Source organism: Odocoileus virginianus, chromosome 18, assembly GCF_023699985.2.
Source record: "Odocoileus virginianus isolate 20LAN1187 ecotype Illinois chromosome 18, Ovbor_1.2, whole genome shotgun sequence".
NCBI classification, from domain to species: Eukaryota; Metazoa; Chordata; class Mammalia; order Artiodactyla; family Cervidae; genus Odocoileus; species Odocoileus virginianus.
The window spans coordinates 40,855,577-40,870,936 of NC_069691.1; the positions used below are offsets into that span (position 1 = coordinate 40,855,577).

The following is a 15,360-nucleotide window of genomic DNA, read 5'->3' on the forward strand; positions in this document are numbered from 1 at the left end:
GAATAAAATAGGATATAAGTGTTTGAAGAGGTCAAACATTCAAAATGAAAGACTAAAATACTGATATTCTATGCAAACTGGTTGTAATTTGAAGATAGGATAAAAATCAGTGCTTATTTAGAGTCAAATGAGTTGTTCAACAATCTTCAATCCAAGTCTAAAGGACTACAAGCAAGTTATCAACTGCTCCATCTATAACCAGGCTTTAAACTGCAATTATTTGACATGTATTGCTACCCTTGTTTCATAATCTATAAAATTCATTTGATATGAAAATTTGAGAAAATTACATCATAATAAAAGAAGAATACGAAAGAAAAATGAACTTAAAATTAATTTGTTTTTGCTTTTCTGTACAAAAACCTCCATTCTTATATAAAGATGATATACATTATTGCATTTGAGATTATTTTATGAATGGCTTTTAAATGTATATATATTTAATACAGAAATGACTTCAATTGTATAGGTACTGAGTATACAAGCTTATTTTCACCCCCTATCTATTCTATTCTCATAAACTCTACATAAGATGCGCAGGGTAGAAAGGTATCATTACATGTTTTACCGAAGGAAATTAACATCTCATGAGATTAACAGACTGTGTGAGATGCATTAATTAGCAGTCAATGGCAGAGTCAGAATTTGAAACCAAATCTTTCGAACTTTTATTCATTGCATGCTATCTGCCTTATGACAGTTTTGGATTTAGATATATTAAAACTTTCTAAGTATTATAAAATCACATTTCAATTCATTCCAAAAATATTCAATAAGAACTGACTATATTCTAGATTATTTTTAAAAAAACAATGATGAATATAATTTTTACCCTCACAAACCACATGATTTGAAAAGATACACTGGAGAGTGAATAAAAGTAATATTTTAAAAATACATATAATAATGCAAGTTAGTAAAAGTTTAGAGATTATATTTTGTCCAGAGTTTCTGGAATGGTTTATTGAGAATAAGACACGAGGCTAGTTTTAAAGGACGAATAGGAGCTTGTGCAGATATTCTACTTAGTTTCAGTTGGAGGGATCCCTATGTGCAAAGGTAGGGAGATATATAAAAAATGGAAAGGTTTTATCAGTAAGTACTAAATTATTTTCCTGGAGGAGGGCATGGCAACCCATTCCAGTATACTTGCCTGGATCATCCCATGGACAGAAGAGCCTGGTGGGCAACAGTCCATGGGGTCGCAAAGAGTCAGATGTGACTGACCCACTAAGCACAGCACAGCACTACATTATTTTACTTTTAAATATCGTTTCCAACATATCAGACCTCAGTATGAATTCTTAATTAAATTCATTAGCACTTTATTCTTATAAAACGATTAGTACACTGGATACCTAGCTACCCTCTCTTCTCCCACAAGGAGAGCTAAACGGAAAGATGGATGATAAGCACCTCCCAAAATGCAAATAACTTCTCCATAGTTTTGCACCATTACTAGTGACAAAACTTGACTACTGTCCATATTCTAAAGCTATAATTTTGCATCATTAATTTCTATTGAATCAAAGTACACAGCCTCCCTTGAAATTTACATTAACACAATCACTGAATCTTCCTTACTGAACCAGAGGGAAACACTGTAATCTTTGTTCCCCCAATTCCTCCACAAAATCGACAGTCAGTGCTTCCATAGATGGACAAACAGGAGCAGAAGCTCCACACCCCACAGGACAGTCCAATGTAACTCTTCTCAACAATCACCAAGACCTAGGTATTCATCTAGGCTATATAAGCACCTACAAACACAAACAGAATTTATTTCATTTCCTATTTCACATTATTTCATCAATCTTGTTCATACATCTTTCAAAAATAAAGACTGACAAAATGCACTTTGTTCCAATGGTGATTTATATGATTTCTCTGACAAAGATACTCTACATTTTATTTAGAGTTATACAGTACCCTGTGAGAGTCCTGAATACAGAACCAACCACAAATGCTTCCTTCCTAATTTTGGCACCTACAAAAACAAGATCACTAATATATGCATATGTTCTAAAATGCTTTTCAGTAATTTCATTTAAAAAGTTTTTTAAGAAAAAAGGGTGATAGAGTGTCATCAATCTGTACTAGTTAATTAGAATGAATTTTATGAAAAGTAATGAAAAATATCAATTGAAAGTCATGTACAGAAAGGCAAGATAACTTGTTGTGAGCCCTAGATCTTAAGGATATGTTAAACAATTACTTGGAAGGGATAGATTGGAAGGCGTATACCCAATACATGAATAAATGGACGAAACTGTTAAAGGCACTGATGGAAAAGGCTAAGGGGGGGGCATCCGAAATGCATCTATCTCCTAGTATACTGCTGTCCACACCCGGCAGCTTATCTGCTTTGCTGCCCCACCTCTGACACAAAAACAAGCTCTGTTATCAACCTCTACCAGGAATCCAATCACATTCAAGCTACTAAGACTTGTGTGATTTTGCTAAGATTTTAAGGTCATCAGAAGCAGGACCATTGTACCCAGTACTGACCCTTCAATGCCTAGAGGGCTGGGAGCACCCATCCTCCGTGCAGTTGAGAATCCTGCAGAGCTTAGTCAGCCCCCCTTATCAGCAGTTCCTCCATATTCACGGACTCAGTATCCTCAGTTCTGCTTCTGTGGATGCAGGTTCAACCAACCTCGGATAGTACAGAACTGCAGAGTTTACTACTGAAGAATATCTGCTCACAAGTGGACCAATTCAGTTCAAACCTAGTGTTGTCCAAGGGTTAATTGTACAACATCGTACTTGAAAAACTTCCATTTAACATCTATGTTCTCAAGCTTATTCTAGTCTCTGACCACTTAATCCTCTTGTCTCTCACCCACAGAGCACACAGCCTCCCTCTTCTCTCATTTCTTCTGCAAGGCAGCTTCGGACTTTGTCAAAACCTTGGGTAAAAGAGAGCCCCAGGAAGCTCTTCCACCTTGTAAATTATGTGTTTCTGTAACATTCAATTATTTATGATGTGAATGTTTTACTTCTGTAATCAGAAAAAATGAAAAAACATTTAAAATCACTTATGTAGAAAAAGGCTTCAATTAGAGAAATGAAGGAGGATATGCCCTTAAGCAACAATGTATCCCTGGCACTGCATATGATGCATTTATTCATAGTAGGTGCTCAACAAATGCTGTTGATAAGGAAATTATTCCAAGACAGAAAAAAATGCAACAATACAGGGAAAATGAAAATGATCCAGGTGATAGCAAAATACAACATGTATTCCTCAGACGATGGATACATGAGTTATTAGATATGAAGGGAAATAAAGTGAAGTAGGGAAGAACACTATGAACTAGTCTATTATTTTAAAAGTTCTGTACTAAGTGTTCACTAGGTACCAGACACATCTTGCAGAAGATTTCCTGTCCCTCCTCCAACCCTTATAGGTAAATCTGTGACATTCTGCTTAGTTTCTAAATGCATAGAGCACAAATTTTCATGATATATTTAGTTTCTTACTCTGTCATATATGTTATTTTCCATATTGGCCTGCAAGGCTCTCAAAGGTAAGATTATATTTGTCCCCTTCGTACAGACAACGTATTAGCCACGGCCTACACCAGTGCTTAAAACAGAGGAGGTATATAAAAATTACCTGTTAGATTAATCAGTCAATCTATCACTGACCAAGTATTGTTCTATTACACTCACATTTTCTCAACATGTATCTTGAAGATCTCACTATGATGATATTTAAAGATCTGCAACATTCCATCTACCTTCTTGCTCAAAACACAATGCAGAATTCATTGTGGGAGGATTTCAAAGTTTATGTAACTATGTTCCTAGGGAATATATGGATGTTTTTTCAATTCTTCAATAAGTATGCATTTCAAGAGTCTTGCTTCTTCCTTTACAAACTGTCCACCTTTTGGAGTCTTTTTCTTGTTTCACTTGGTTCCTAGAATTTCCATTATGTTGAGTAGAAACAAGAGCAGACACTCTTACTTCGCTTCCAAAATTAGTGGAAAAGCGTTTGGTTTTTCACCATTAAGTGTCATATCAGCCATAGGTTTATTGGAGATGCACTGTATGAAGTTGAAGGTCCCTTATATCTCTTAATATTTGATAGGAAATTGTATTAAGTGCTAGATTTTGTCAAAAACTTCTTGTGGCATATATTGAAATGATCATATAATTTTATGTTTCTTTTTTTACTGTTAATATGGTATACTATAGTGATTGATTTTCTAATGTTAAATCAACATTGTATTTCTGAGATGAACCCTTCTCATAATCTGGTGTAAACTTTGGTTAATATTATTTATGTTTATGTTCATGAAGGATATTGGTCTGTAGCTTTCTTTTCTACAATGTCTTTTCATGATATTGGCATCAGTGTGATGCTGGTCTCTTAGAATCTAAGTTAGGAAGTGTTCCTCCTTCTGTAATTTTCTGGGAAAGATTGTATAGAACTGGCATTACTCCTTCATTAAATGTTCAGAAGATTTTATTAGTGAAGTGATCTGTTGCTGAGATTTACTTTGTTAAAAGACTCTGCAGTATTATTTTGTTTTGAATGACAGATATTTAACAGCCATATTGAGATACATTTATATACCATTAAAGGTACTCATTTTATGTGAACAATTCAATGATTTTAGTAAATTTACAGATTTATGCAACCATCACGACAATCCAATTATGAAACAGCTGCATGACCACGAAAGATCCATTCTGCCCACGTATTTCCTGATTGCTCCTAAGACTTCTCTAGTGGTTCAGATGGTAGAGTCTACCTGCAGTGCAGGAGACCCAAGTTCAGTCCCTGGGTCAATAAGATCCCCTGGAGAAGGGAATGACAACTCACTTCAACATTCATGGTTGGAGAATTCCATGGACAGAGGAGCCTAGTGGGCTACAGGTCATGGGGTCGCAAAGAGTCAGACACGACTAAGCAGCTAACACTTTCACTTTCACCATCTCCACTTCCAGTGTCAGGAAAACACCAATCCGCTTTTGAATTCAGTAGATTTGCTTTCCTAGATATTTTATATAGACAGAGCATTTGTGTAGTCTTTTGTGTCTGGCTTGTTTCACTCAACATAATGTATTTGAGGTTTTATCTCTGCTGTAACACGCATTGGTATTCTATCCCTTTTTATTGTTGAAAATTATTCTATGGTATGGCTATAGTTCATTTTGTCTATTCACCAGTTGACTTGGTACAGAGAGCCTTTAACTATATAAACAATTTTTCAAAAGATTTGAAGCCATTCAGGTTATACATTTCTTATTGTATGTATATAATATATTGTTACAAATTCATGACAGCATTTTTGAGGATAAATTCTTAGAGGAGGACCTTCAAAGCCAACTATTATGAACATTTATAATATAACAGGTATTTAAAGTTCGCCCCCAGAGGTGGGTAACGCGTGCCTGCTTGCTTGCTCAGTTGTTTCTGACTCTTGGCAGTCCCATGGATTGTAGCCCACCAGGATCCTCTGTACAGGGGGTCTTCCAGGCAAGAGTTCTGGAGTGGGCTGCCATTTCCTTCTCCAGGGGAACTTTCCAACCCAGGAATCAAACCTGCACCTCCTGCACTGGCAGGCGGATTCCCTACCACTGAGCCACCTGGGGTAAACCAGTTTACAATATCTCCAATTACCTATATGAATCTCTCTTTCCCCACTCCATTAACAACAAATGGAATCTATCAGTGCTTCAGTCCCAACTCATTAGCAAGACTATCTCACTCCTGTATTAATTTGCATCACTTCGATTCTTAGTGACATTATACATTTAACATACATTTATATTCTGCTTACACCGATTTACTCCCCTTTCATGAATTCTTCCCAGGCAACTCTCATTCCACCCTATTTGAAAGTGCCTGGTAACACAACTCTAGCATTGTTATTTTACAAAGTCTTGCGAACAACAGATATTTAACAAGAATTTCTGAATAAGTTGATAAATTATTCTTTCCTTATTGTTAGATTACCACCCACTTTTGCCTTCTCTCTTTAACAAGATCACAAGATTCTTAAGAACAAAGACCTATTCACATACATTATCATATCCTATTATAATAAAAATCACTTTAACATCAGTAAATAGCTGAGTGTTAATTCATATGAATTTACATAATTAAGACCAAAGCTAGGGTTTTAGTATTTACCTGCAAATAAAATTGAAGGCAAATCTTACAGAGAAACTATCTGCAATCCATCATCATATGCTTAACCAATGGGTGACAGTCAAAGACATACCTTCACATGGTCTAAAGACTGCTTTATTTCAGACAGATAGTATAGAATATCTATGATATAGAGTCTATATATTATGTTGTATATATATATAAAGTATAATGTATAAAGCATATAGTATATAAGGTATATAGGTATATATACAAAATATATAATCTATTTAATATATCATATATATAAATCTTTATTATTATAGAAAAGTCGAGTAAAAATAATAGCTAAGATAAGGGCTATTTCCCTTTGACAAACGAAGCCCCACATTTCAAAAATCAACATTTATCACAAGGCACTGTTGTTGCCTCCCCTGGTACACCAGGAGCAATACAGTTTTTATGCTAATTATTTCCCTTCATGCTGGCTACTAGATAGATATCTTGCAGCTAACCATGGTTACATTATTGTAGAATGGGATTGTATGAAGACACAAAATCCTCTTATGCAGTCCAATTTAGAATCCATTTCAAAAACTCTCTGGTGCTACACCTAGAAATTGAAATGTGCCAGGAATCTGAGATTTTTCCATTTATTTCTGTTACACTAAAATTTGGTTATGACTTTTGTAAAGACAACAATTCTCTCTTTAGAGACAATCTGATATTATGTTCTATTATACCTGCACAAAATAATTCGTTTCCAAGTCCAGGTTCCCAGGTTTGCATTTAGACTTATTAATATTATTAGAAAAATACATTCATAGTTTATATTGACAATGACACTAAAATTCAAAGGAAGGAAATTGTATTTGACTTATCTTTGTAACCAGGAAAGGCGGGCTGTTCTTACATTAACTGCTGAACACATTTACAAAAGCCACAAAATTTATTCATACTTTATCCTAGAAAGTCTCATATTTTATCAAAAGGGCACATAATTATTTCAGTGGGGCTTTTAAATTTTTATTCAAGTCAACGAATCATTTAATATCTACAATCTACTTCCTTACTAATTCACCTGATGAAAATAACCTATAAACATAATTAGCATTTAAATCACTAAAATAAAATAGGACAAATGGACTACCAGCATTTCTGGGTAAATTCCATTGTAAAAACTAAGGTATTATAGTAGTTTTGGGTCCCACTACACAAATCAAACCACCAATTTAACATTTCAAAAGCTAAATATTTTTAAAGTGTTCATAGAAATTGGGTAATTGACCTGACAGTTGAGTTCACAGAAACTGGGTAACTGACCTAGGGAAAACAAAGACAATTGCCACTATGTCAAATTAAGTAAACACGAGAAGAAGAAAAATTCAGAAATAGAGAATGGTAAAAACACAAACAAAAATACAGGGACTCCATGTAAACTTTACTATTCAAAAATACCTGCCTTTTCTTTCTTTTATCCTATTCTTAAATAGTAAGCATATGGTTTGTACCATATTTTTAAGTTTTGGCTGCATCACCCCCATGTGTGGGATCTTAGTTCCCAGACCTGGGATTGAACCCACAACTCCTGCATTAGAAGGGGGAGTCAACCACAGGAGCACTAGGGAAGTTGCCAGTTTGTGCCATATTAATAATAACTTTGAGAAAATCATCTGAGATATGTATATATAAACTTAATTTTTACTTTCAAAACACTAGTTAATAGGTCCTCATTAAAGACATATAGAAATTTATGCTTCATTATGAAAGTTTTAAGGGCTTCCCTGGTGGCTCAGTGATAAAGAATCCATGTGCAATGCAGGAGACACAGGCAGACACGGGTTCAAATCGTGGGTCAGGAAGAGTCCCTGCAGGAGGAAATGGCAACCCACTCCAGTATTCTTTGCCTGGAAAACCCCATGGACAGAGGAGCCTGGCAGGCTACAGTCCTGGCAGGGCTATAGGGGTCACAGATCCAGACACCAGTTAGCATAGAACACAGAACACGTGGAAGTTTTCCGGGTATTCTTCAAATAGATTATTTCATTTACCTTCATACCAAGTGTTACAATGCCTCACATTTTACTTAGCTTAGCACCTGAAAGTTTTTTTCGTTTCTTTTCCCAAAGCTTAAACCTAGGTGTGGTCAGGTTTTAAACCCTAGAGTGGGTAGATATTAAATTTCCCCATTTTACAGAATTCAACACTGAGCGTTAGAGAAATGAGAGCTTTTCCAAAGTGACACGTTAGTCATAAGAGACAGAAGTAGAATTCAAGTCTTCTGATGCCAAGTCCTGTACTTTTACTTACTGATGCTGCCTCCTGCTGGCACTCAAATTAGCTTCTCTAGCGAGATTTCTGGACAGTAGATTTTTCTCTCTGAGGACATTTCAAAACCAGTTAGCAATTGTATTCACTGAGTGACACTTAAATAAAAATAGTTACGTTTACTGAAGACTTAGATGGAGTTACAGCTTTCCTAAAATGGATCACTACTTTTTATGTATAGTTGATTTACAATGCATTTATTTCTCCTGCACAGCAAACGGGACTCCGTTATATTGGACATGGACCAACAGACTGGTTCCAAATAGGAAAAGAAGTACGTCAAGGCTGCATATTGTCATCCTGCTTATTTAACTTATATGCAGAGTACATCATGAGAAACGCTGGGCTGGAGGAAGCACAAGCTGGAATCAAGATTGCTGGGAGAAATATCAATAACCTCAGATATGCACATGACACCACCCTAATGGCAGAAAGTGAAGAGAAACTATAAAGCTTCTTGATGAAAGTGAAAGAGGAGAGTGAAAAAGTTGGCTTAAAGCTCAACATTCAGAAAACTAAGATCATGGCATCTGGTCCCATCACTTCATGGGAAATAGATGGGGAAACAGTGGAAACAGTGACTGATTTTATTTTTCTGGCCTCCAAAATCACTGCAGATGGTGATTGCAGCCATGAAACTAAAAGATGCTTACTCCGTGGAAGGAAATTTGTGGCCAACCTAGAGAGAATATTAAAAAGCAGAGATACTACTTTGCCGACAAAGATCCGCTAGTCAAGGCTATCCAGTAGTCATGTATGGATGTGAGAGTTGGACTATAAAGAAAGCCGAGTGCCAAAGAATTGATGCTTTTGAACTGTGGGGTTAGAGAAGACTCTTGAGAGTCCCTTGGACTGCAAGGAGATCCAACCAGTCCATCCTAAAGGAGATCAGTCCTGGGTGTTCATTGGAAGGATTGATGTTGAAGCTGAAGCTCCAGTACTTTGGCCACCTGATGCGAAGAGCTGACTCATTGGAAAGACCCTGATGCTGGGAAAGATTGAAGGCAGGAAGAGAAGGGGACAACAGAGGATGAGATGGTTGGATGGCATCACCGACACAATGGACTTGAGTTTGGGTGGACTCCGGCAGTTGGTGATGAACAGGGAGGCCTGACGTGCTGTGGTTCATGGGGTCGCAAGTCGGACACGACTGAGCGATTAAACTGAACTGAATAATATATATACATATAAATGTATATTCATAATATTCATAAATATATTTAAACATACTCAAATATATTATTGAATATTTAAATAATATATATTATTTTTTATATTCTTTACCATTATGATTTATGACAGGATCCTGAATACAGTCCTCTGTGCTATAGGACCTCACTGTTTGGATTACTAATTTCTGAGCAGGTTTACAAGTGTGGCTCAACTATTTGCTTACTGAGAATATTTCAGACTTGATTACACTGGGCACAACGCACATGGAAATAAGGCACTCAAAGCAAAAATATTTCAAGACAGGACATCCATCCCAGGTAACTACTCTCCAAGCCTGTACAGTTCCCAGAAACAGAAGTCAGTGGAGTTTCAACCAGACCCAAGAGGCAAACAGACATACGAGATAATAATCAACTGACGATCTTTACTCCCAAATGAAACAACCCCACAGTTCATGGTTTTCTTCCACGAAAAAATTTAAATAATGGAACAATCAGTATTTTAAAACTACCTCCCATTTACACATAAAGTATGAACCAATAACTGTAAAATAACTATAAATAGGTATGGATTTTTTTCAGAAGTAAATATTTTAACCAAAGGAGAGAGGAAATGAAATAATAAAAGCAAGTAGGGAAAGAGGACAGGGAGGGAAAAGGCAGGCAGAGGGAGGGAGGGAATTTTAGCAAAAAAATGCTTTTTTCTTTAAACAAAAATGGTTTCTAAAAGAAGAAATCAGAGGTACATGCAGATCAGTAAACCTTTTGTCTAGTATGTAACCTGTCCCTCTTATTCTTTCATTTCCTTATCATACATATTTTAAGCTCCATTGATTTTCTTTCAGGAAATATGATCTTTCATCATTAAATAGTTCTTAAAGTTCTTAACAAAACAGCCCCCAAGCCATAAAAGAAAGGGGCTTGGTGATGTTATTCTCTCATCAAAATTATAAATGGAGTACCAAAAGTTGAGAGCTATGACAAATGGGGAAATATTCATGAAAATTAAGAAAATTCAGAAAATTTTTTTTTTCAATCTAGGCTCCTGCCTTATAAAAATGCAACTAAACTGGAAAATTAGAAAACTGACAAACCTTTTGCATACAGTGACCTCCTATCCTTGTAAAACATTTCCACCTAGAGTCCTTTCAGAGAATATCTAGAGACCAAATGAAATCAACCATAATGACAACCAGAGCCAGATAATAATCAGTTTTTAATTGAAGCATCAAGCCAATTAATTTGTGACAACAGCCTATCACTTCTTATTCTTGACATGAAGTTTCAGAGGACTCAAACAATTCTCAGGTCCACAGCATTCCAGGAACATGTCAATGTTCTAACTCTTTTAAAATCACATTTATGAGATAGAGAAAAATCTTTAGAGATGGAGTTCTATAACTGAATTTGAGGTTACAAACCAGCCTCACTACTTTGGTTCAATTCATTGTCAAGAAATACAGGATCTCTTGCACATCATATATACAGATTCCTAATGCTAGCAGGTATTCCTTTGGTTTCAGTTTCTTTCATAAAGAAAATTGAGCCCTTATTATGTATTTGTCTTCATTAATTCAATTCAACAAATACATAATCTGTGTCTAAACATGCAGATAACTACACTTAGATGAGTAACTACTATTCTGTCACATAATAAAATTTCTAAAAGAGTATTATCTTAAGAACATAAACCATCTTTTTTTCAAGATTTCAGCAAGACATTTATTCTTGCCTTCGACACAGAGCTCCATCCATGTAATACATTAATGACAAACTTTATATAAATCTTCCCTGAGATCATGCTATGTGTTCCTCTGGAATGAAAAACATGAATACATTGGTCTGTTCCACTTCAATTACACTTATTATATAATATTAACTTACGTAGTTACCTTAATAAAAAATAATAGATGCCTTACACATAAGTGGTAACTGAACTACTTCAGTTATCATCAATAGGCAACCCATCCCATTCAAATTCTTCAAATACCTGACAGCATCTCACGAAACACTTCCAGCAGAAAAGGCTTCATTTTTCCTGCTCACAGGCTCACTATATGGAAAGTAATCCACACTACTGGGTGATGGGATGATAGAATACTGAAGAATATTCTCCTCCTTTTAACCACTGCTTCTCATTTTTGAAAAAAATGTTCACTCTTTCAGTATGTGGCCCAGCATTTATAAATGCTGGACCTCTGCTTTTATTTAGGATGCCCAGAATATTCCATACCCTCCTATCATTTTTTTTTTTTTTTTTTGGTCTTCCTTCAGGATTATTCTGCAAGAGGGTTAATATCACAAGTCGGGTTTGTTAAGAGCCACCTTTAAAGGACTCTGAAATTGCACTGCTGAGTGTAAAATGACCACATATGGTATGCACGAACACAAAACAGCATACTGAAAAATACATACGTTGCCAGCTGCCTGACAGACATGGTGTAATCACGCCAAGCACACACAACCACACTACTCACTTTTTTTTTTAGCTTAAACACAATCATCACACATAATCAGCACCCACCGTGCCTGCCGAAGGCAGTAGCTAGTAGAAGCGATTTCTGTTAGTGGCTTAAGCAAGGATTTTGTCAAAGACAGTGTGAAATGTGAAATGAGTCAGACTTCATCAAACCATCTGAACTTCAAGGCCATTTCCCAGCACTGCCCCCACCTCCAACCCACCTCAGGGTAACTTCACCCTTCTTCTGCTCCTGAGGTTCTCGCCCTGACTTCCTCCTCACCCTTCTCTCTCTCTCTCTCTCTCCAAGTCTATCAGCAGCTTTGCTCCGTTCTCAGAGCCAATCTCTTAGGAAAAGAAAATCAGTTAAATGCTAGCTGCTGAGACCTCACCATCAGGTGCAAAGGAAAGGGGAGGAAAGAAGAGGGTGTGGTACTCCCTTTTCCACCACACCCCACCCCTCGAGGCGCGCACTCCCGTCCACTGCGGCTCAGGGGAGCACCGCGGAGCAGCCTGGTCCACAGACCAGCCACCTGGCCGTCTCTGCGGGAAACTTCCCTTAAAGCAGTCGAACATTGAGGGGAGGCTGGAAAAATTAAGAATTAGTTCGAAAATACCTCCCACGGGGCTCCACGGAGGAAGACTCAAAGGCACCTTTAGATACAGACCGCACAGACCCGCATCCTCCAGTCGCTCCCATCTTGGGTATCCGGCTGAGAATTGAAAGGGAACCCAGGAGGCGCGAAAGGAGAGCGGAGAACGAGGACTTACCTCCCGGGACTGCCCTGAGGGCGCGGAGCCAGGATCGCCTCCCTCCCCGAAGTGGCTCCGGCTCGGGCAAAGCCTCCGGGAGCACAGCCCCGATCCGGACCCGCGTCCCCGCAGCTCTGCGCGCAGCCGGGAGGCGCGCCGGGACTCCGGCTCCCGTCCCACGGCCCCGGCCCCGCTCGCCTCGCCTCCCCCTGCAGCGCCCGCTCCGCCACCCCGCGGGTACGCTCGCTCCCCGCGCTCGCCCCTCCGCCTCCCGGCGCCCCCACACCCACCCGCGCCGCGGCGCCCGCTGGGAGCCTCTAGCGGAGGCGAAGGGAACCGCAGCAGCCCCGCAGCGCCCGGGCTCCGACGCCGGCTACCGGGAAGCCAGCCAGGCGGCAGCGAGGGCTGCGCGCGCCCCCCGCCTCAATCCGCTCGCCGGATGCGGCCGCCGCACGCACCTGCCCACCTGCGCCGGGCTCACCTGCCGCCGAACGTCCTAGCGGCGTTCTCCAGTGCCCACGGCTCGCTCTGGCAACGAGCGGCTGGGTCAGCGGTGCCAATGGGCCGGGGGTGGGGAGAGGGGGAACTCTCCGGAAACACACAGACATCCACGCTGTAAATCAGCCTGGACACACAACCTTGCGCTACACCTATTTCCAGTGGATTCCACAGAGTGCAAGGGCAGGGACAGGCTGCCTTCGCCTGGCTGCCTCCCACCTGGGCGCCCGCGGCACCGGCGGCAACTCCCTGACTTGCCCGCCCGGAGCCATTCATTCGGCGTGTGCAACCGCGTGGCGACGCCGGCAGAGACGAGCGCAACTTGACTTGACCCTCCCCATCCCAGTCCCACCGTGCATTTTAAGTTTTTCTTCTTCCTAGCAATTCAGGCAGCGGGTTTTGCAGCCTCTTACCTTGAGACGCGGTTAATTCTCTTTCATATCATTAAAATCCAAAGCCAAGGATACGACGCACACAAGTCCAGAGGTTTTCCTTGACTCCTCCGCCTCGGCTGAGCCGGTTTCCCCTTCTAAAGGGATCAGGAGTGGGGGTGGCGGGAGGCACCGCCGAATCTTCGCGCTTGTGGAGACGGGAGCGGGACAACCTTCCCAGCCTCCAGAAGCCTCCCAGCCCCTCCTCGGTCAACTTGGCTTTCTATTTAATTTTCTTCTTTAACCAGACAGGTCCATCAGTCAGTTCCCCGCATCAAGGCAGGAATGAAACAGATATTCACAGGTGTGGCCCCTCCTCTCTCTCTCTCAGGATGATACCACCCCCTCCGTCGCCACCTTTCTCCCCTTAAATTAGAAAAGCCAATCTCTGCTCGGATTAGGTGGGGACTCGGTGGAGGGTGCTGTAAGAAGAACCACTCCAAGGCACAGCTTCAGAAACCCATCTCTCCACGAAGGTGTCAGCTCTGAAGAAACTTTGAGGGGAGGCGGCGGCGGCCGTGCTGGGCTGGGCGGGCGGCAGGCAGCGAGTACCCGGTGAGGAGGCGGCCAGCAGGAGGGACACCAGGCAGGCGGCAGGCGGCTGGGTCCCGGCGCCCGGGCTTGGCGCGCAGGATGCGCGCACACACGCACAGACACTCGCGCGCGCGCGCAACCACAGACGCACGCCCGGCCCCGTGCCCGCGGCCCCAGGCCACCCCGGAGCAAGAAATCGAGAGATGCAAGACGGGGCAGGTGTTCCAAGGATCCAAATGATGTGAAGATTCAATCACTGTCCACTATTTAAGAGATTACTGCAGGCAGGCAGTTCCTCCCTGAAAGCCCTCAAATCCCTTCGGCCACCTCCCAGGCTCCTGCCCTCTCTGGCTTCTTGGCTGCCTGGTTCTTTTTATGAGGCGAGTTACTGTCTCAGCACCCTGTTCGAGGTGGCCGGACTAAAGATTAACCACGTCCGCATCTCCACCCTCCAGGGCCACCTAAGACCCTTCAAATGTGGGGCAAAGTGGCTGCAGCTGCTTGCAAGGGAGCCGAAAGGCTCCCCGAGGTCCTTCGAATAGAGGAGCCGAGACATCGTTTCCTGGACACAATCCTTTCTAACCTCCCCCCCGCCCCCTTACCTGCCCACTCCCTCACGTAGCATTTCCCTTGTGAGCTCCTGAAGCTCGCATAGATCTTTTTGGAAGGAGCCTCGTAGGGGCTCGTGATGCCTAGCTTTTGAAACTGGGCTAATTTAGGCTCTACGCTTATATTGTAAACTGGACGGTAGCAGGTGAAAGGCTCCACTGGAGAAAGGGGTGGGATTAGGAGTCTGGAGACCCAGCCCCTTTAGCAGCCATTTCCAAGGTTTTTTTTAACTGGAGTTGCTCTCCAGGTCTCCGGCTAGCCCCTGTCCCACCATCTTTTTCTTCCCAAAACAGCCTGGAGGGATCCCCGGGTGCGCGCAACCCGGGAACCCCAAGCTGGAGAGACATCGTGTCAGAAGCGCCCCTGGCCCTTTCATCAGAGTTCCGCAGGAAAGGAGCCTCCCCGCGCGAGTTTGTCTTACCCGGACTGGGCTGCTGGAATTGCTCGCCGAAAGTAAACTTTTCTTTTCTT

General features: G+C 41.0%; 1 protein-coding gene across 6 annotated transcripts in view; it reads right to left on the reverse strand.

The window, feature by feature from the left end:
* The window catches only part of LINGO2 (leucine rich repeat and Ig domain containing 2), a 1,346,710-nt gene extending 1,331,891 nt beyond the window's left edge, over positions 1-14,819 (reverse strand). For 4 of the 6 annotated variants that reach the window (XM_070480605.1, XM_070480606.1, XM_070480601.1 and 1 more), the window contains exon 1: positions 13,729-14,819. The gene's annotated coding sequence lies outside the window, so the exon portion shown is untranslated. Of the gene's footprint in view, positions 1-12,835; positions 12,924-13,728 lie in introns of those variants that run through there. The other 2 variants (XM_070480603.1, XM_070480602.1) reach the window with 2 other exon arrangements.
* Between the last annotated feature and the right edge of the window lie 541 nt (positions 14,820-15,360).